Genomic DNA, 20,824 nt, shown 5'->3' with positions numbered 1-20,824 from the left:
TTGAGGTAAAACGCTCAAGGTGTGGTGCAGTGTGGTGTGGTATGATCATTTAAAACCCAGTGGAACAGATTAAACCTAGAAGACCTGATTTAGGTTAAATTTTTGGTTAAAACATCCATTAAAGGATGGGAACATCCAAGCAGGAGTGTGGACTTCAACAGAACAGACCTTTCCTCAATCTTTGATAAACTAATGGAATACCACACCCACTGCCAGCAATCTTGCCAATCACTACCAGCTCTCACACTTCCTTGGTGTTTTAAGAGCTGGCCATAAACCAAATCACAAATTCTTCTAAACTCTGTTTCAAATCTGATCATAAAAACAATAAGCAACAGCTCCTCTACTAATCATGCTGAACCAGTATGATGAAAGAGATACATTTAAGCTAGTTCTCAAGTAACCATCACCAGATTTTAAAAGCTAAACCTAAGCACTTTTTTGTCCAATGGGGTAAATTTGGTAGCTACACGCAAATTTTGGCTATGGTTATTTACAACAGAGCATTGTGCTATGTTTAATCTCCAGCTGGTTTCCTTACTCTTGTTCCATATGACAACCATGCATCACACATCCAAACACAATCAGCGGTTTTTATAAAAAGCCAAGGAACAAAATGGGGTAACAGCAATATATAACCATCATCACGCTAGCATGATGAATGCAGCTAAGAGCAAATACATCCATGCAGAGCCATGCTCAAAGTCATTTGCACTAAATTTTAAAATTTCAAACAATATCTACTTTGGAGAGGGGGGATTCAAACACTGAGTTAGAAACAAAAGGCATGGTTTGTTTTATAATTTCCCTCATAGAAGTAAAATACCTTAAAAAAAAAAAAAACGGAATCAGAAAAGAATGGTAGAAATGCCCAGATTATGAATGCCCCTTGGTTTTCTTCATAGCTGTCTAACTTTTGTCACTTGTTCACAAAAATTAGAAACTACTCTCCAGGTATTCTGTTCTAGCCTCAAAAAGAGCTTCATAAAATAAATGACTAATACAATCCTAACCAAAAATATAAGAATCTTAGAATATTAATCCATATTAAAGAGTCTTGCCAATGTGTGTGTATATATCTACTTTTTGTCTTATTTTTACAGCTTTTCACGAATTTCTCATATAATGGAAAACACCTGCTTGCAACATAAAAGTTACTTTCGATTCTTTTAAAAAATATATTGTCTATATTTGGGGGGGGGATGGTTTCTTGAGGGCCTACTATATGACAGCCACTGTACTAGAAACTTTACATACTTTTATCACATTTGATTTTTACAAAACCCTGGAGAACATTAACCTTATGCTATTCATTAGAAAAGGAAAGCTTGGAAAAGAGAAGTCACTTTGACCGATTTCACAGCCAGCGGTTCCAGCACTGGTACACAAACTGAAGCCCATCCAACATGGCCTTTAGGTTTTCCTGAGTCTCAGGGCCTATCTCAGCATTGGCTGAGAAAGACTTCGTGACTCTTCCAAGGTTACATAACTGCTAAGTGACTTGTTAGGAGGTTTATCTGTCTTCAAAAACTGTTGTTTTAAATACAATGTTACATTATTAATCCTCCACCACCCACTTACCTAGCCCCAAACTAAACCTGTTAGTAAATCCTGACAGTTCATTTTTGTACTGAAGATCACGGAGGAAGAAAATGATTGCCTAAGTTCCTCTATATCCAGTGTGACTGATTTTTCTTTCTTTTTTTTTCTTCTGATGTTTCTTTTTTATAACAGATGGCCTAGTCTGCAGAAGAGAAAACGTGATGACTGTAACATGGTACTTATTAACTTCAAATGTTACAAATAGGATTCCCTAACAAGTTGTCTTGCAAATTGATATAAAAGAAAATTCCCAATGTTCTGTCCTTTGTATTTGACATTTTATATTTTTACCAAGATTTTTAGAACATCTGCAGGAAATACAGACTGTGAAACCATGTAGCACTGTACTAAAGGCAGAACCCTTAAAAGAACACTTTAAATAAATCATCTTGATAAAAATTTTAAACATTAAACTTACTAAATTTAATGAAATATTCCTGATCCACATGTCCATAATTCTAACACTAGGATTTCACCCCAAATAGTGACAAGTCACCAAATGTGTAATAAAGGACACAGAGATCAATTCCCAACAATATGTTGGCCCTTTCAATGAAGTCCCTTTCTGACTTACGCCAGCATAGCTCAAAATGTTTTTTTTAAAAAACTGTTTATAAAAGCCTTTTTCAATCTTTTTTTTTTTTTCATATCTTCGACAGTGATACATCTCTGATCATTAGTGTTAGAATCTGGCATTTACGTATGCTAGGTCTGGTGAATAACACGGGAAAGAACAGTTATGGCAAAGAAACAGGCAGAAATACAAGCCTGAGATCTACAGACTCTTGGATGGAATACTGAAACAAGACACCAAAAGAATTTGTAGCATATATTGCTACATACTTTTCAGTGTGATCTGCTGTGGGACAATTTTAAGTATGAATAGTCCAAATTAATTTTGTCTTTCCATAAAAAGAAAAAAGTAGTAAGTTAAAGAGTATTTTTGTAGGAATTTTTTTTTTTTAACAAATCAGGATGTTATAGCAAAAAAAACTTTTAGAGATGCAAACCTGTGCTCCTGAGGGAACAGCCCAAAACCCCCTGAAGCATTTCATCCTAAATACAATGAATGACCAGGATTCTGGGAGGGATCACAAACCCCTGAAATGTAATTAGAATTGTGGGCACAGAAGATAAAAGCTGCCCTGATGATGAAGCATGCTAGACCTTAGACACACTAGCTGAAAAAAGAGAAGAAAGAGCATTATTTTCAGGGTAAATCCAAGTCGCCATTCTAATGAAATGTACAGATTTAGGGATAATTTTTTAAAGACCCCAAACATACCTAGTAGGAAACTGTTTTTTAAATATATAGCTTTACTATGGACAATATGTTTTGATCCTCTCAGCATATTTATTGAAAACATATCATGAGCCATGCAGTGTAAGGAGAGTAAATCAAAACACAGTGACTATTTGAATTATGGCAACCCTTACTAGTTGATTTGCTCTGTGTGTGTGGTTCATGTTGTAAGCTTCTAAAACAACTGCCCTATTAACATATTCAGTTACTGGTTCTCACCTTATGCTGGCATTCCAATTTCAGGCTTAAAGAATTATTCTACAAGTTTATGCCATCATTTTGGTTCACGCCTCCCATAAGCAAAATATGCAAACACACAGCTGCTCAAATAGTCTGACAGAGCAAGATCTATTCCACAGATCTCGGACTTCCACCAATAACCAGCACTGATACAAAGGGAACCTCGGTGAAGAAAGCTATGTTTTCTTAATAATAACAGTTGTATAAACAGAAGGTCTTCTCAGTTAAAGGGAAACCAACATCAAACAGCAGTAAAACATAGAACCCTAAAGCCCTCTTTCTTTGAAGAAGCCCGTTTGAAGCGAGGTGTTTCTAGTTATGGGTGAATGAAATGAGAATTCAGTTGCAACCAGCGGACACCCAGTCCCAGGAAGGGCTAATTAAATCCATCTGAGAGGTACATCTAAAACTGCCTCCCACATTTCAAAGGCAGGCACTAGTCTGCCTTCTGCACAGACATCAAAACCCTCAGTCACAAATGACGCACATCGAGACTCTACGACAATGTTATTTTTAGGGACTGCAAAGCTCCATAAAAGAAATGTTATGAGTTTACATGATTTCTGAAAAATCAGAGTTAAGGCAGAACAGTTTTTACTTCTATCTGAAATTGGTTTCTGGCCTCCAACTTTATTTTTGCACATCTTTCACAAGCCCTCAAAAACAGAGGAGATACATCAATATTACAAGTGTTTCAGATATTTGTTGGCTGGAAGTAGTTAAAAAGTTAATTAAAAAAATTAGCCATGGCTGCAGAGTTATCTGGGGGAAAAAAAATAAAAAGAAAAGGATTCTGATGTTAAGACTCTGGAGTAGTTTAATAAAAGCCAGCAGAAGGAGCTCAAAAGTTTAAAAACTTGTTGATTTGACAAAAATATTCCATTTAACAGCCATTATTTGGACTATACAGTGATAAAAGAAAGTTATGTTCAGATTAGGAATATTATCCCAACAGAATAAAGTAGTCTTAGTGTCTATCCCACCAAGCCTTTTTAACTTTCTGTACTTGGTTATGGTGGGCTCATATAATCATATTAAACAATCACATCTTTTTCTTCAGGAACACTATTAGATGCGAGGGTAGGCAACAAACTCTCTAAATAAAAGAAATTCAATACTTCAACTTCTTAACACTGTCCTCACAGTTGCTAAACATGAGTTTCTTTCTCACTTTAGAGAACGCAATAAAAAGAGAAGGACTAGCCATTAGGGGACCTGGAGCTTCTGGCTTTGCTCACCTAATAACTGTGGGTGAGGCACTTGGTCTTCCAGGCTTAATATGTACTCTACAGTTAATCAAGGAGCTGGTCTAGGGGAATCAAATACTTATAATTTCTGGAAAACAGTATGGAGGCTCCTCGGAAAAGTAAAAGTAGAACTACCATATGATCCAACAACTCCACTTCTAGGTATTTATCTGAAGAAAATGAAAACACTAACTCAAAAAGCTATCTGTACTTCCATGTTCATTATAGCATTATTCACAATAACCAAGATATGGAAACAACCTAAGTGTCCATCAATGGGTGAATGGATAAAGAAAATGTGGAGCATGCGCACATGCTTACACACACGTGTGTATGCACATACACACACAGAGGAATATTATTCAGCCACTAAAAAAAGAATCTTGCCATTTGTGATGACATGGATAGACCTTGATGCATTGAATAAATCAGAGAAAGGCAAATACCATAGGATCGCACTTATATGTGGAATCTTACAAACAAAGCAAAACAAGACAAAATACCACATACACAAACTCACGGATACGAAGAATGGACTGCTGCCAGAGGTAGGTGAAATGGGAGAAGGGGGTCAAAAGGTAAAAACTTCCAGTTATAAAATAAATAGGCCATGCAGATATAATGTACAGCACAGGGACCGTTAATACTGTATCATATGCTTCAAGTTTCACAAGAAAAAAAAATTGTAACTATGTATGATAATGGATGTTAACTGGACTTACTGTACATACATTAGTATATACAAAAATTGAAACATTATGTTACATACCAGAAACTAATGTCAATGATATCTCAATTAAAAACAGTAATTAAAGCAAAAAAATTACATACTCAATCTAGAATTATTAAGTTAGGCAGTGAAGGTAAGCAGAGGGAAAAGAATAGTTTTGTCCACAGGAATAGGGGGAAAGGAAAGACAGCACACAGTGAACCCAGCAGAGCAGAGCTAGCCTTCAGAGCAGTGTGGCCCTCTATGCCAGCCTGAGGGAAATCAGCTAATGCCATGCCTTGATTTACTGCATCTCAGTCCATAGGCACTAAGCAATGCTAGTTTATTACCAAGTATGAGCAGTCACAATAAATACCATGTAAGATGGTTTCTCAAAAAACAGTAAAAAATTTTGTGAAATATTATGTAGTTGCTTTAGACTATTTTTTATCTCTGAAATCTCAGTTGGAGATAAGATCTTTAAGACTAGCATTTCAGAAAAACCAAGAAATTCTCATAACTTCTAAAATTCCGTGATTTTTTTTCCTTCAACACGAACTCATGAAAACACTAAACAGATTGTTTAGAATCCTACTTACAGCTGTTCACATGCTAATGCCCCACTTCTGCGCTACCGGTTTTGCCCCAAGAAAATTTGGGGCATATCATGACAGTTTAGCAAATTAAGTCCAACAGAAAGATTTCAATTCAAAGGACATTACATAGCAGAGAATAAATTTCTGGAAATAAATACACACTGCTATATTACTGCAAGAGAAAAACTATTAAAGAAAAAAGTTTTTTCTAAATACTGACATTATTATCTAATTTAAAATATTGCCTTGTAATTGTATACTCAAAAATTTGCATTCAGTAATAGCTATTACCCACAAATGGAGCTGATCCTAACACTAAAAAATGTCAGTTACCCAAACTCTTAACTAGAGAGAACCCACTGGGGGTCACTAAAAAATGTCAGTTACCCAAACTCTTAACTAGAGAGAACCCACTGGGGGTCACCAGAGGTGAGTGGTGGGATGGGTGAAACAGGTGATGGGGATCCAGGAATGCACTTGTCAAGTGATGAGCATTGAGAGTTCTATGGAAGTGTTGAATCACTAAATTCTACACCTGAGCCTAATATTACACTGTACATTAACTGGAATGTAAATAAAAACTTGAAAAAAGAATCAGTTACACGGGAAGTATACATTTAATTCATACGGGTACCAATTATAGTGCTGGAAACATTAAGTATAAAAATTAGAGTAGCTGAGTGAAAATCAAATTTAAAATGCCTTCCTAAATTCCAAACAATAAAGCATGATAAAACGTACTAACACGTGCACTGCACAGCTTTAAATGTATTCAATATTATTAATCATTTATGACTAAATTAATGAGACATATAAAATGTGTAAACAAGTGCAGTTATAAAAGCTGTTGGAAGTTGGGAATGTCACTCATCAGGCTACAGGATTTATATATGAGTAACATGCCATTCCACACGGTTTCATCTTTCTCTCATGAAGCCATATCTGGGGCTTTGCAGTTTTCACTGTTGATTCATCTCTTGGTATCATTCAAGGTGTCGATTTTTATCTATATCCAAATATAATATTGAGTTTGCTTTAATGGTTATCTTTTTCTAGTCACATAGAGGAAACTAATCAGCTTGAATGTTCCCTAAATTTGCTTTTCAAGAGACTGAAATCATGTTCTTGGTAAAGGGCAAATGCCTTTTAAATTGCTTTTGTTGCTTAAAAAAAAACAAACCTTCATATTATTTTGCTTTTCCTGAGGCCCTGAGGAAATTCAGAGTATTATTAGAATACATTAATCAAACGTTTTGTATCCTAAAAATTTTTTTAGCAATTTTATAAATCTAAATACATTTTTTATTTGTCCTAAAAATGATCAGATAACATTCTGTAAAAAGGTACTTCATGTTGGCTAAGTTAGAATATAAAACTTATCACAACAGTTAACTTCTTAAGTTGCAATGATCATTGCTAATAACTTCACTGAAGGGGCGCCTGGGCGGCTCAGTCGTTAAGCGTCTGCCTTCGGCTCAGGGCATTATGGGATCGAGCCCCGCATCAGGCTCTTCCACTGTGAGCCTGCTTCTTCCTCTCCCACTCCCCCTGCTTGTGTTCCCTCTCTCACTGGCTGTCTCTCTGTCAAATAAATAAATAAAATCTTAAAAAAAAATCACTGAAAATTTAATGAAATATAAAATTCAAAGATATAGATATACTTTTCAATGCAAAGATTTTCAAAACTTCCAACCAAAATACTCAATGAATTTTTATTCTGCATCTAACCAACTCATAAAAATATTTTATTTCTTCAACAACAACTTTCTTTTTAACAAAAATAAATGCTTTTCCTCCCAACTGGTATCTTGGGAGGTGGTGGTTAAGCCTGTTCTCCTTCTTGTAGGCACACAATAGTACTCAATCTCTCATCACCCAGAGCCCAGGGAAGAGTCACATGATCTGCTTTTGCCAGTGGAATGAGCAGAAGGATGCAAGCTGAAACTCTTGAGAACTAGTGCATGATTCCTGGCCTCTTTCTCTTCCTTTGTTGGGGCAACTAACAACATGGCATCTTGAGCCTCATAATAACGATGCACCCCAGCAGACACACAATGGACATCTAATGTGTGTCAGAAACAAACCTAAGTCCCTGCAATTTTAGGATGGTTGTTATTGTAGGACCCTAAAGGATACATAATGCTATATTCTGAGTGATGGTACATCAGTAATGTGTATTTTTCTTTTTTGCTTTCCAGGAAAGTCCTACGTGAGCAAAAACAAAAGCCACCTAATGGCATATTAAAATTCATTTGACTCTGTTAACTGATGTCAATAACATTAAAACGGTCTTTTAGGAAATGATCTTTTGGAAAACATCCCATCATTCCTAGCCCAAAAGGCAGATTGACTCTTGGCAGTTAAAACTTAGTATCTAGGGACGCCTGGGTGGCTCAGTCATTAAGCGTCTGCCTTCGGCTCAGGGCGTGATCGAAGGTACTGGGATCGAGCCCCACATCAGACTCTTCCGCTGGGAGCCTGCTTCTTCCTCTCCCACTCTCCCTGCCTGTGTTCCTTCTCTCACTGGCTGTCTCTCTCTCTGTCAAATAAATAAAATCTTTAAAAATAAATAAATAAATAAAAATAAAACTTAGTGAATAAAATTCACTTTTATTGCTAATAACATTTTTTAAAAGTTTTTATTTGAGAGAGAGAGATTGAGATTGAGCACGAGCAGGGGGAGCAGCAGAGGGAGAGGGAGAAGCAGGCTCCCCACTGAGCAGAGAGCTCAATGCAGGGCTCAATCCCAGGACCCTGGGATCATGACCTGAGCCGAAGGCAGACGCTTAACTGACTGAGCCACCCAGGCACCCCACTAATGACATTTAAAGAAAAGAGTTTTCAGCCTATTTATTGTATAGGTGAGTACAATAATTATAAGAAAAATAAAATGGATTTTAAAAAATGAAGTTCAAAGCCCAATTTCTTCACTGTGTTCTTCGAGTTCCAGAGTGCAGGGACATCACATTCTTTACAAGCCTACCAAAGGTAGGCTGGATTATCACTCAGCTCACTTTCTTGTCTGTCCCCCTGAGGTAGGCTTATGCTGCGCCACACTGATGCTGGGTAGATACATTTACTGCATGGCTCAGACCCCCCTATAAATGTGTCTGCATGGTATGACTCATCCTCACATTCTCCTGCCCCATTTTATGAAAAACCTGACCTTGGCCTCCAGGCTAGACCCAAGCCCAGCTGAGCCTAGTCAAGCCAGTTAAACCCAGGCCAACCTAAGAGGGAACCAAGACTGAACCTCACCAAAAGATGTCACAGCCAAACTGTGACAGCCACAGGGATTTTGTGGGGCTTTTTTTAACTACTTATGTTTTTAAAATATTTATTTATTTGAGAGAGACAGACAGCATGCACATGTGGCGGGGCGGGGTGGGGGAGCAAGAGAGGCAGAGAGTCTTAAGCAGATTCCGCACTGAGCAGGCAGCCCTAAGCGGGGTCAATCTCACAACCCTGAGATCACGACCTGAGCAGAAACCAGGAGTCTGCCCCTCAACTGACTGTGCCACCCAGTTCCCCCCCCCCCGGGGCGGGGGTGTTTTACCCTACTAAGAGCTGATACTCTAACCTTTCCTTACACTTCCTTATAAAGGCAATCACTTATTGTAGGCTCATCCCATTTCTTTTTTCATATTTTATTTATTTATTTGACAGAGCAAGAGATCACAAACAGGGGGAGCAGCAGGGGGAGAGGGAGAAGCAGGCTCTCCACCAAGCAGGGAGCCTGATGTGGGGCTCAATCCCAGGACCCTGGGATCATGACCTGAGCTGAAGGCAGATGCTTAACCAACTCAGCCACCCAGGCATCCCCAGGCCCATCCCATTCCTGAGGTGTTTTGCAGACCAATATAGGACTACATGATTGCCACATTATCACATGAAAGGCCAGAGAACATTGCATATGATCTAGTAGCTAGAACATATCTGATAGCAAATAAAAATCTCTTAAGTTTTAAACCTCAGAACATTCCTTTAATGAATAAAAAGAATTGTCTCCCCTTTAATGATACTTACAGTGATTGTGTAGTTTTAATTGCACTACATACATAAATCCAGTCTGAATGACTTTCAATTTTGAAATGAATGAAGAAAGCTTAAATATGATATCTGGAATTACATTTTCTAGGTGCTGAATTTGCAATGAATAAAATCATTGTTTTCTTTAATCATAACGAATTAAACCGGCAAACACAATGGCTGAATTTGATATCCTGTTATGTAACTAATTTGTTGAGAGCATATAAAAGGCAACTGCCGGTGCAGATCACCCTGCATGTAATAGACGTAATATTGTAATTTATCAGCTGAAGCCTCATCCTACCATCAGGAAGTGATTTTTCAACTTTCTACCCCCTTTTCCTTCCTTCCTTCCTTCCCTCCTCCCTCACCCCGCCCCCACTCGACATTTCCTGAGAAGTACAAGTAGTAAACAAGGCATGGCCCTCATCCTTATAAAGCTTATACTTTAGTGTAAAGAGACTGAAATTACATAAGTGGGCAGAGAAATACAGAGAATCAAAGTTTATGATGAGTGCGACAAAGAAAACAAACACTATGCAATGATAGCAAGTAACTATGTGGGATTCGATTAAGGGGCCTAAAACTTTTTTCTGCTCCCCCATGTAAAAACAAGAATGGAGTCAAAACAGAACAATAACCAAAAAACGCCTTCTCATACCAGAATTAGTGAGTAAAAGAAACTGATATAAAATGAGTTGAAAGTATGACAAATTTATTCATTCCTAATGGTGATCAAAGTACATAGTCTATTAATTCATAAAACATCAAATTGAACACAATTTAGACTTTCAAAAAATCCTCATCAAGAGTCTTCTCTAGAGCATAGTTTATAAAATGCTCTAACAAGGGATGGTGAGATAATGAACAACCTCAGAGTAAAATCAAAACTCATGGTTTAAAAGGCCCTCTGGGAACCGTGCACGTCCGTTTTGCTCATCGTTAACTTGCCAGCCCTCTCCTCCCCAAGTCCTACTTCAGGACCTGCTCTCTCCATGATCAATTATTTCTGCTAAATCCAACTGGCACACCTCAGTTTTCTTCTTTTTTGTGACTTCTTAATATTCATTGGCATCACTGACCTTTCCACCTTTGTAAAATACTTTCTTACAACCATTCACAGAATCTTAATACAAAGGTATTAGTAAAGATCTTCACTTGTCTACCTCAAACACTGTCAACAACATGTCCAAATTCCAAATTACTGTCCTAGCTCACCTGTTCTACTTGACGGACACATCTCTGTCCTTGTCCCTCATCAGACAAATTCTATGAGGAGTGAAAACAGCATCTCTCTTCATTCCTGTTGGTTCTCCAGGACCTATGTTGTAGGAGGTACTCAATAAACAGCTATTAAACTATATAACTGAAATGATAAACGTATGATGGCTATAAGTCGATCAAAATCCACCTAATGGTTGAGTCGCTCAGCAAAGGCACGTTTAACACTTTGCTTCACTGTTCATTTATAAGTAAGTTAGTTTGAGGGGCCAGTAATATAATAAAATGATTAAAATAACTTTTAGTAAGTTATTGTGGGAGAAATGTTAGCAGTGCCCTTAATAGGCTACTAGACTGCAATGAATTACTTATAAGGGCTTATAAAGGTGAACTGACTCAACCTGAACGCCTGGTGTCTAAAGTTGTATTCTAAATAAAATGCTTCAGAAAGTGGCTGAAACCAGGGAATAATACTAAAAATCACCTAAAGTCTTAATCATAGTATTTGCCAACTCTAATATGGTAACAACCAATACCGTACAGTGTTTTCCATTTCCAAAGCAACTGGATTTTATAACTAATTTTTTCTTCATTTAGTCACATAACAAGTTCCTTGACTCTTGAGCACAACATGACAGTCATTCAAGAGGGTACAGGTGCAACTGTGCACCCAATTAGACTAGCAATTTTCCAGATTACATGCGCAGGAGCCTCACCTTTTTATGAAAATTCAGTCCCATGGTTCAGAAGTACACAGAAGTACAGTACCATAACCACTGAACAAGGATGCATTTGAAAAGTAAACAGGTCAAGCTGTGCAAGGTTACTCGTCAGACTTGATTTCTCTACAACCTCATTTACCCGACCCCCTCCTATCAGACATCAAGCTGATTTGGAGGAGTTGGCTTTTTTTTTTTTTAAAGCGGGCTTTGAAAGGATATTCTTTAGCTTAAGGTAAAGATGTCACATTGAAAAGCAAGTTACTTTGGGACCTTCTACCTTAAACCAAAAGTAGCAGAGAATAATTCCATTCCACCACTGATATTTTAGGACCGATGAAATTACTACGAATTCTGGGACCCTGAGCAAAACTTTCGCAGTGAGTTCTCACTACCTTTTGCTATTAGCAAGACATACATCTCTCTGGCTCTTCTATATAGTAACCTCTCTGCACAGTGTACACGCCTACCTAACAAAGGAAAGAAAGGAAGCTGTTGGGGGGACTGTCCAAACCTATCTGACTCAATTTCCTTTCTCTCACTCATGTTACTGCCCTTCCTTTGCTTTTTCCAGTCTCTTAATTCGCATTAGATCAACCTCTCACCATAGCCTACTAAGTGATCTCCAGCACTACCTTCAAGTTGCGAGTGCTAGCTGAAGGAGTTTCAGTAATTGTACTTTGTGTACTTAGGTGTGTACCAGAGCTCTTTATTCAATGAGCCAGCTGCTCATGTAACCACTTCCCTACATGCCATAGGCCTTACACTTCCCTACATGCCATCTTGACAGGTTATTAAAATTCCATTATTTCAATAGTCTCATATCTTCCTGACCTTCCACTACACAATTTTGAAACACCTTTTTTGAGGTAAGCGGGGGTAGGGACACAGGTAACACAAAATGGGTTCAAAATTCAAAAAGTACTAAAGGGACATCTAGTATAAGGAATGTATCCTCACTTCTGTCATGGGGTCAGTCATCCAGCTCCCCAGTTCAAAGGCAACAATGGTTAATCAATTTCTTGTGGCTCCTTCCAAAGATATTCTATACACACAACAAACACATACGTTCTTTTTTACACAATGAAAATACACTGCTTTTGTCACTTATTATATCAGCATGCAGAGAAAGTTCAGAACCTTTTAAATGGCTATTCAGTAGTTCAGTGATAGGGCTTTATTCAATTATCCTATTTTGATGGGCATTCCAGTTGTCTCCAGTCCTCTGCTATTACAAACGATACTGCCACGAACATACTAGTACATCTCCTGCACGGGAACATATCCTGTAGTATAAATTCATTTTGCCAAATAGCTCTCCCTGAAGGCTTTCAATTTATACAACCACCAATAAACACACATGCAGATATTTTTCTATAACCTTATACAATTAGAGAATCATCACACTTTTCATCTTTGCCAAAATGCGGGTGGAAAATGGTTATGTCATGAATTTAACTTGAATTTCTCTGTGTACGGTAGCACTTTTCTCATATGTGTAGGAGCCATTTATATTTCCTTTGCTATAAGCCATCTGAGCGTTTTTCACCTAGAAGGTTGGTCTTTTTTATATTGATCTGTAAGATTCCTTTATATATTAAGAACATTTCCCTTTTGTCATCAAAATGAGTGGCAAATTTCTCCTCTGGTTGGTTGGCTTCTCTACTGGCTTTACTTGTGGTGGTTTTATATTATAAAAAATATTTAACATTTTTTAAGCATAAACTTGTTTTCCTAGCATTTTTTCTCAAATGGAAAAATAACTTTATCAAGAAAATAAACGTTTTTGCCAAAGTGAAAGAATTTCATGTTTACACGATATTATGTTTTCTGGAAAAAAATTCATTAACAGAGAATATTTTCCCCAAATAGCATAATATTTTTGCTACTTTGTCTAGCATACTTTTTAAAACGGAGGGGGGTTGTCTAAGTGAAAAAATTACCTAATAAAAAAAGTAGTCTCCATGATCTTAACACTGAGTTGCTGTTAAAAAAAAAAAAAAGATTTTTAAGTTTTATCACTATTTTTAAATATAAATAAGATTTTGCATCTAAAAGAGGTTTCATTTTGTTTTCTTACCAATGTTTGGTTTGGTTGATGTAAAATTGTCTCATCTTTAGATGCCTGTGGTGGAGGGGAGGGAAATGTTTTGTAGGAGTCATATCATTGAAATTACCACCCTATAGTTTTCTTTCCAAACAGAGAAAATGGTGATGAACATAAGAATAAAAAATAATAATTACATATGGATGCATAATAAGAAATAATTACATACGCATTGTCTGAGAGTTTCTTACTCTACTATAGCTAACCGTTTTCCATTTGTTCTAGACTTTTTTTTTTTTTTAAAGATTTATTTATTTATTTATTCGACAGAGATAGAGACAGCCAGCGAGAGAGGGAACACAAGCAGGGGGAGTGGGAGAGGAAGAAGCAGGCTCATAGCACAGGAGCCTGATGTGGCTCGATCCCATAACGCCGGGATCACGCCCTGAGCCGAAGGCAGACGCCTAACCGCTGTGCCACCCAGGCGCCCCTGTTCTAGACTTCTTGACTAAGAAAACATCTCACCAGGGGCACCTGGATGGCTCAGTCAGTTAAGCGTCTGCCTTCAGCTCAGGTCATGATTCCAGGGTCTGGGGATCGAGCCCCAGTCCCCGGATCCCTGCTCCTTCTCCCTCTCCCTCTGCCTGCCTCTCTTTCTCTGTCAAATGAATAAATAGAATCTTAAAAAAAGAAAAGAAAACATCCCACCAGTTATTTTTTTTTTAAAGATTTTAAGTAATCTCTATGCTTATCTCAAATCCCGTATTGCTCTTGGATATTATTACCAACTTGGAAAAAACTGCAAAACCACTGCTAAAACTCAACATTTTGAATTTTAACACCAATTCGAAAAACACGTTAACATCTACAAGAGGTAATAAGATACTAAAAATGCTTCCTAACAGCTACTCCTAACCAAGTGTTCCTGATTGCATACTTTTCACCACAGGGTACAGTGTATATGTAATATTGTGTACATTTTGGTGCTTTGTGTACCTGTCGTACCTTCCATGATTCCTTAAGGCTGAAAGCCTTAACTTTCAGCATATCACAAAGAAAATTCCTTTCATCATGCGACAGAAGTATTCTGGTTAGAAATAAATGCACTACGCCTTGTAATTTTCCATGACAGTGCTACTATTTCTCAGAATTTTGTCTAGCAAAACTACATTGTAAAATAAGATACAGAGAGGTACTAGTGCGTGGGCCTTGGACCATACTGACATTGGTTTTATCTTAGATTCTAGGCTCACAAGTTCTGTGGCTTTGGCTACCGAGCTTCCACCTGCACACTAGGCTAGTAACACCCGCCTTCAGTTTTCCTGCTACCTCATTTAGAGATAAAGTATGTACGGTGCTTCTCACAGTGGCTGGCACAGGGTACATCTTCAATACTGCAGGCCAGAGTAATCAGCTGCTTCATGAACATACCTTTTAATAGGCTAAACTCAGTATCCAAAACAACAATGCAACTAGAACAAGACCGGGAAACCTCTTCCTCAGTCTGTTTGTGGAAAACAAATAATTAAAAAATTCAGGATGCGCACACTTGCATTGTAAGAAATTAAAGTTATCTCTAGAAGATGTCTCTGATTTTTCAGTATACTTAGCTTGCTACCACATGCCTGTGCTTTGCCTTGCCTATTTATAGCACGATTTCCAAGGCAAGTCGTGACTTATATATAAATCACGTTCTATTACTCATTAGTCATCTCCGCCAAGCAGAAATTTTTCGCCTTCACCTAGATCCTTCCTTTCCCCCAGCCAGTTGAGTACTTTTTCTTTCATCTTTCTCATGGATTTAATTGGCTGAAGGCAACTCTATTATAGCATTTATCACTGCATTTTAATTACTTCCAAGTCTCTCTTTACCATCATAAGTAGAGATTCTTTACATGGATATCTCCAAGGCAAGCTGCCTTTAATTCATCTTTTTTTCAACATAATATCATATTCATATTAGCAATTTTTCATTGCTTCCTTGGGATATATTTCTAGAAGTGGAATCAGCAGACCAAAGAATATGAACATTTTTAAAGGTCTTTGATGGATATTATCAAATTATTTTGTAGAAAGGGTGAAGGGATATACATATATTCCCATTTAATTCACCTTTGAGTTGCTGAGAGCTCAGCAACAATTATTGGAAAATTTATTATTTGAAATACTTAGAAGGTAAAACATATCCACCACAGTAACAAGGATATAATTAAGTCTAAAAATACTTGTTTAAAAATAAATGATTAAATACTTGTGACAGAACTGAGTCACGGGTGCCTGGGTGTCTCAATCAGTTAAGGGTCCAACTCTTGATTTTGACTCAGGTCATGATCTCACAGTTGCGAGACACAGCACCCCAAACCCCATGGGCTCTGTGCTGGACATAGAGCCTGCTTAAGATTTTCCCTCTCCTTCTCCCTCTGCCCCTTCCCACCTCCACCCCCTGCTCTCACTCTCAACAACAACAATAAAACCAAATAAAACAAAACCAAATAAAAACAAAACCAAAACTGCATCAAGACGCTGGATAACCCAGATATTTACACTTCTAAGGAAATGCCAAGCTGTTTTCCAAAGCAGCTGTACCATTTTACATTTCCACCACCACTGTGTGAGGTCTCTAATTTCTATGGATCTTCCAATATACTTGATATTATCTATTTTACTATAGCCATCTTAGTGGTGTGAGGTGCTCTCTCAATGTGGTTTGGATTTGCATTTCCCTGATGAATAATGATGTTGAGCACCTTTGTGTATGCTTACTGCCAATTGTATATATGCTTTTGAGAAATGCCTATTCAGATATTTTGTCCATTTTTATATTGGGTTTCTTTCATTATTAAGTTTTAAGTTTCTTTATGTTTTGTTTCACTTTTTAGAGAGAAAGAGAGCGTGTGCAAGCAGAGTGGAGGAAGGCACAGGGAGAAGAGAGAAAATCTTAAGCAGGCTCTACGTCTAGCACGGAGCCTGATGTGGGGCTCGATCTCATGACCTGAGATCATGACCCGAGCCAAAATCAAGAGTCAGATGCTTAACCAACTGAGTCACCCAGGCATCCCAGTTTTCTTTATGTATTTTACATACAAGTGCTTTACTGAATACATGATTTGCAAATATGTTTTTTTTTTAAGATTTTATTTATTTATTTGACAGAAAGAGACAGCCAGCGAGAGAGGGAACACAAGCAGGGGCAGTGGGAGAGGAAGAAGCAGGCTCCCAGCAGAGGAGCCCGATGTGGGACTCGATCCCAGAACGCTGGGATCACGCCCTGAGCTGAAGGCAGACGCTCAACGACTGCACCACCCAGGCGCCCTGCAAATATGTTTTCTATTCTGTGGTCTGTCTTCTCAGTTTCTTGTTAGTATACTTTGAAGCACAGTTTTTAATTTTGACAAAGACCAATTTATCTATTTTTCCTTTTGTTGCTTGTGCTTTTGTCCCATCTAAGAAACCACTCCCACATGCAAGGTCATGAATATGTACCGTTATGTTTGGTTCTAAGAGTTTTATTGTTTTATCTCTTACATTCAGATCTTTTATTCCCTTCAGGTTAATTTTGGTATATCAACTCAATATGAGATAGGGATCAATTTATTCTTTTACATCTAGATACCCACTTGTTCCAGCACCATTTGTTGACAAGATTATTCTTTCCTTCACTGAATTACTCTGGCACTTTTGTCAAAAATCACTTGAACACACATGCAGGGATTTAGTTCTGGATTCTCAATTCTATATCCTTATGGAAGTACTAGACTGTCTTTATGAGACATTTTGCTGTAGATTTTGAAAAAGGGAAACAGAGTTCTCCAACTTTGTTCTTTTTTCACAGATTGTTTTTGCTATTCTGGGGCCCTTAAGTTTCCATATAAATTTTAGTATCAGCTTGTCACTTTCTGGAAAAAAAAGTTTGGATTCTGGAAGGAATCGCATCACATGTGTAGACCAATTTAGGAAATACTGATATCATAACAACATTAAGACTATCAATTCAGGAATATGAGATGCTTTCTATTTATATTTGGATTTCCATTCATTTCTTTTTCAATAGTTTGTGGTTTTCACAGTACAAATTTGTACTTCTTTTGTTCTTCACTCTTTTGATACTCTTATTAATAGAACTTCTTCCATAATTTTATTTTTGGATTGTTCATTGCAAAAAGTAGAAATGCAACTGATTTTTATATATTTATTTTGTATCCTGAACCCTTCCTAAACTTGTTTATTATTTATAACAATTCCTTAATGGATTTCTTAGGATTTTCTACATACAACAACATTTCATCTACAATACAGATTTTTATCATTTTCTCCAGTTATAGTTGCTTTGCTGCACAAAACTGCCATTGCAGAAGTGGATTTCTGGCATTTAACTTTTAATATAAATTTTATCAATATATAGTTACTTTAAATTGGAAGAATGAAAAGATTCTGACTGTAATTCAAAAATTCAGCAAAATTTTATGGCTATCAAAAAGGAAAGTTTTGACCTTTCCATAAAAAGCAAAAATAATAATAAAATCTCATTTAGGAAAATGAACTGAAAAGAGTTTTTTTATTTTTAATGAAAACAATTTTCATTTTCCTTGACCATGCTAAACGTTACTGTTTTGTTTTTTTTTTTAAGATTTTACTTATTTATTTGACAGAGAGAGACAGCCAGCAAGAGAGGGAACACAAGCAGGGGGAGTGGGAGAGGGAGAAGCAGGCTCTTAGCGGAGGAGCCTGATGTGGGGCTCGACCCCAGAACGCCGGGGTCACGCCCTCAGCCGAAGGCAGACACTTAACGACTGTGCCACCCAGGTGCCCCTAAACGTTACTTTTGATCATTTATATTTTTTCAACTATTAACAAAAATCCCATTGTTATGCCAAAATTCATTAGTTTAAGGATTCTGGTTATTCTTAAGAAGTAGCTTACAGAATCTTTAGAAAACTTCAATCAGCGGCTCACTGTAACAAACGATATCTAAATCACTATCAAGGATCATATATAACTGTTATTATTCCTGCTTATTAGTAGTTAACATAAATATCAGGCCAAAAAAAAAAAAATCCAGTGCACATACAGTGCTCATTTTTCTGTCTTTAGGAAGCCTGAACTCCTGAGCTGATTTTTTTGCATCAAGAGCACTCTGACATTCTTCTTCCAAGTGAATTGTTTTAAATGTGAATTTAGGCCATCATCTTTAAGATAACAAATGCATTGATCTTTTCTTTTATCATAAACTATTTTGACCAGTTTCACATTACACAGAGTAAAAGAGAATGGAAAATATCTTGGGAATTCAGAAGAGAATCATGAAATAAATATAAGTAAAACTCAGTTTGTTTTTGGTATTTTTATCATCTTAATATGCAAAATAATATTTCAACTTTGTATTGAGATTTTATACTTAATTAGTTCTGCTACTCATTCTGATCCTTATATTCACGAAGACCTAAAACATAAAATTTCACCCCATCTACTACTCCCTCACTTCACTTTTCCCTCTACCAACTTTCCTTTGTTTCCCCAAAGTTTCATCCCCCTGCTTTTAAATTTTTTCAAAAGTAGTAATCTGTGTTGGCCCCTGTGATTTTTAAAATTTTTACATAACATAAAATTTATTGCCTTAACCATTTTAAAGTGTACAGTTTAGTGGTATTAAATACATGCACCTTATTGTGCATCAAATCACCACTGGCCATCTCCAACACCTTTCTTCTTGCAAAACTGAAACTCTTATGTCCTTTAAACAGTAACTCCCCGTCCCCCACTCCTCCCAGCCTCTGGCAACCACCATTTCATTTTCTATGTGTGAGTTTAACCACCTTGCGAACTGTATGATTTGGAATCAGGCAGTATCTGTCTTTTGTGACTGGCTTATTTCACTGAGCACAATGCGCTCAAGGTTCGTCCATGTTGTAGGATGTGTCAGAATTTCTTCTTCTTTTTAAGGCTGAATAATACTCCATGGCAGGTATACACCACATTTTGTTTATCCACTTATCCATCAATGGACATTTGGGCTGCTTCCACTTCTTAGATATTTGGAACAATGCTGCTGAACATGGTGTGCAAATGTCTCTTCAAGACCCTGATTCCGATTCTTTTGGGGTAAATACTCAGCATGGGTAGTGCTGGGTCATATGGTAATTCTACTTTTAATCTGTGAGGAACCACTAAACTGTTTTCCCCAGCAGCAGCACCATTTAACACTCCAACCAACAGCTGCATGGGGATTCCAGTGTCTCCACAGCCTCACCAACAACTACTGTATTTTGTGTTGCTTTTTATCATAGCCATCCTAACAACTGTGAGTTGGTGTCCAATCTCAGTTTTGATTTGCACTTCCCTAATGATTAGTGATGCTGAGCATATTTTCATGTGCTTATTGGTCGGCTCTCTAACTTTTTTGGAGAGACGTCTATTAAAGTTCTTTGCCCATTTTAAAATCAGACTGGTTGTTTGGTTTTATTGCTGTTGAGTTACTAGAGTTCTTTATATATTCTGAATAATATAACTCCTTGTCAGATATATGCAAATCTGTGGATTGCCTTTTCACTCTGCTGGCTGTGGGCCTTTGATGCACCAGTTTTAATACTATAATTTATGTTTTCTTTTGTTGCCTGGGCTTTTAACATCATATCCAAGAAATCAAAAAAATCATCAAATCCAATGTCATGAGACTTTTCCCAGGTTTTCTTCTTATATTTTGGTCTTCGATCCATCTTGAGTTAATCTTGTATATGGTGTAAGACAAGAATCCAACCTTTTTCTTTTGCACGTGGATATACAATGTTCCCACTACTATTTACTGAAAAGACTGTCCTCTCCCCCACTGAATTGCCTAGGCATTCCTATCAAAAATCATTTGACCATATATCCAAGGGTTTATTTCTGGGCTCTCAATTCTATTCCATTGGCCTGTCTGTCTGTCTTATTCCAGTACCACACCATTTTGACTATTGTAGCTCTGTAATAAGTTTTAAAATCAAGAAGTGTGAGCTTTTCAACTTTGTTCTTCGTTTTCAAAATTGTTTTGGCTATTTGGGATCCCTCCCTTAAGATTCCATATGAACTTTAGGATGGATTTCTCTATCTCTGCAAAAATTCGGTTGGGATTTTG

General features: G+C 37.2%; 1 protein-coding gene across 6 annotated transcripts in view; it reads right to left on the bottom strand.

The window, feature by feature from the left end:
- PCCA (propionyl-CoA carboxylase subunit alpha) overlaps positions 1–20,824 on the bottom strand; it is a 390,617-nt gene that overhangs the window by 114,068 nt on the left and 255,725 nt on the right. The window lies entirely within an intron of this gene.

Source organism: Ailuropoda melanoleuca, chromosome 7, assembly GCF_002007445.2.
Source record: "Ailuropoda melanoleuca isolate Jingjing chromosome 7, ASM200744v2, whole genome shotgun sequence".
Taxonomy (NCBI): domain Eukaryota; kingdom Metazoa; phylum Chordata; class Mammalia; order Carnivora; family Ursidae; genus Ailuropoda; species Ailuropoda melanoleuca.
This window is presented reverse-complemented; position numbering and strand designations above follow the sequence as displayed.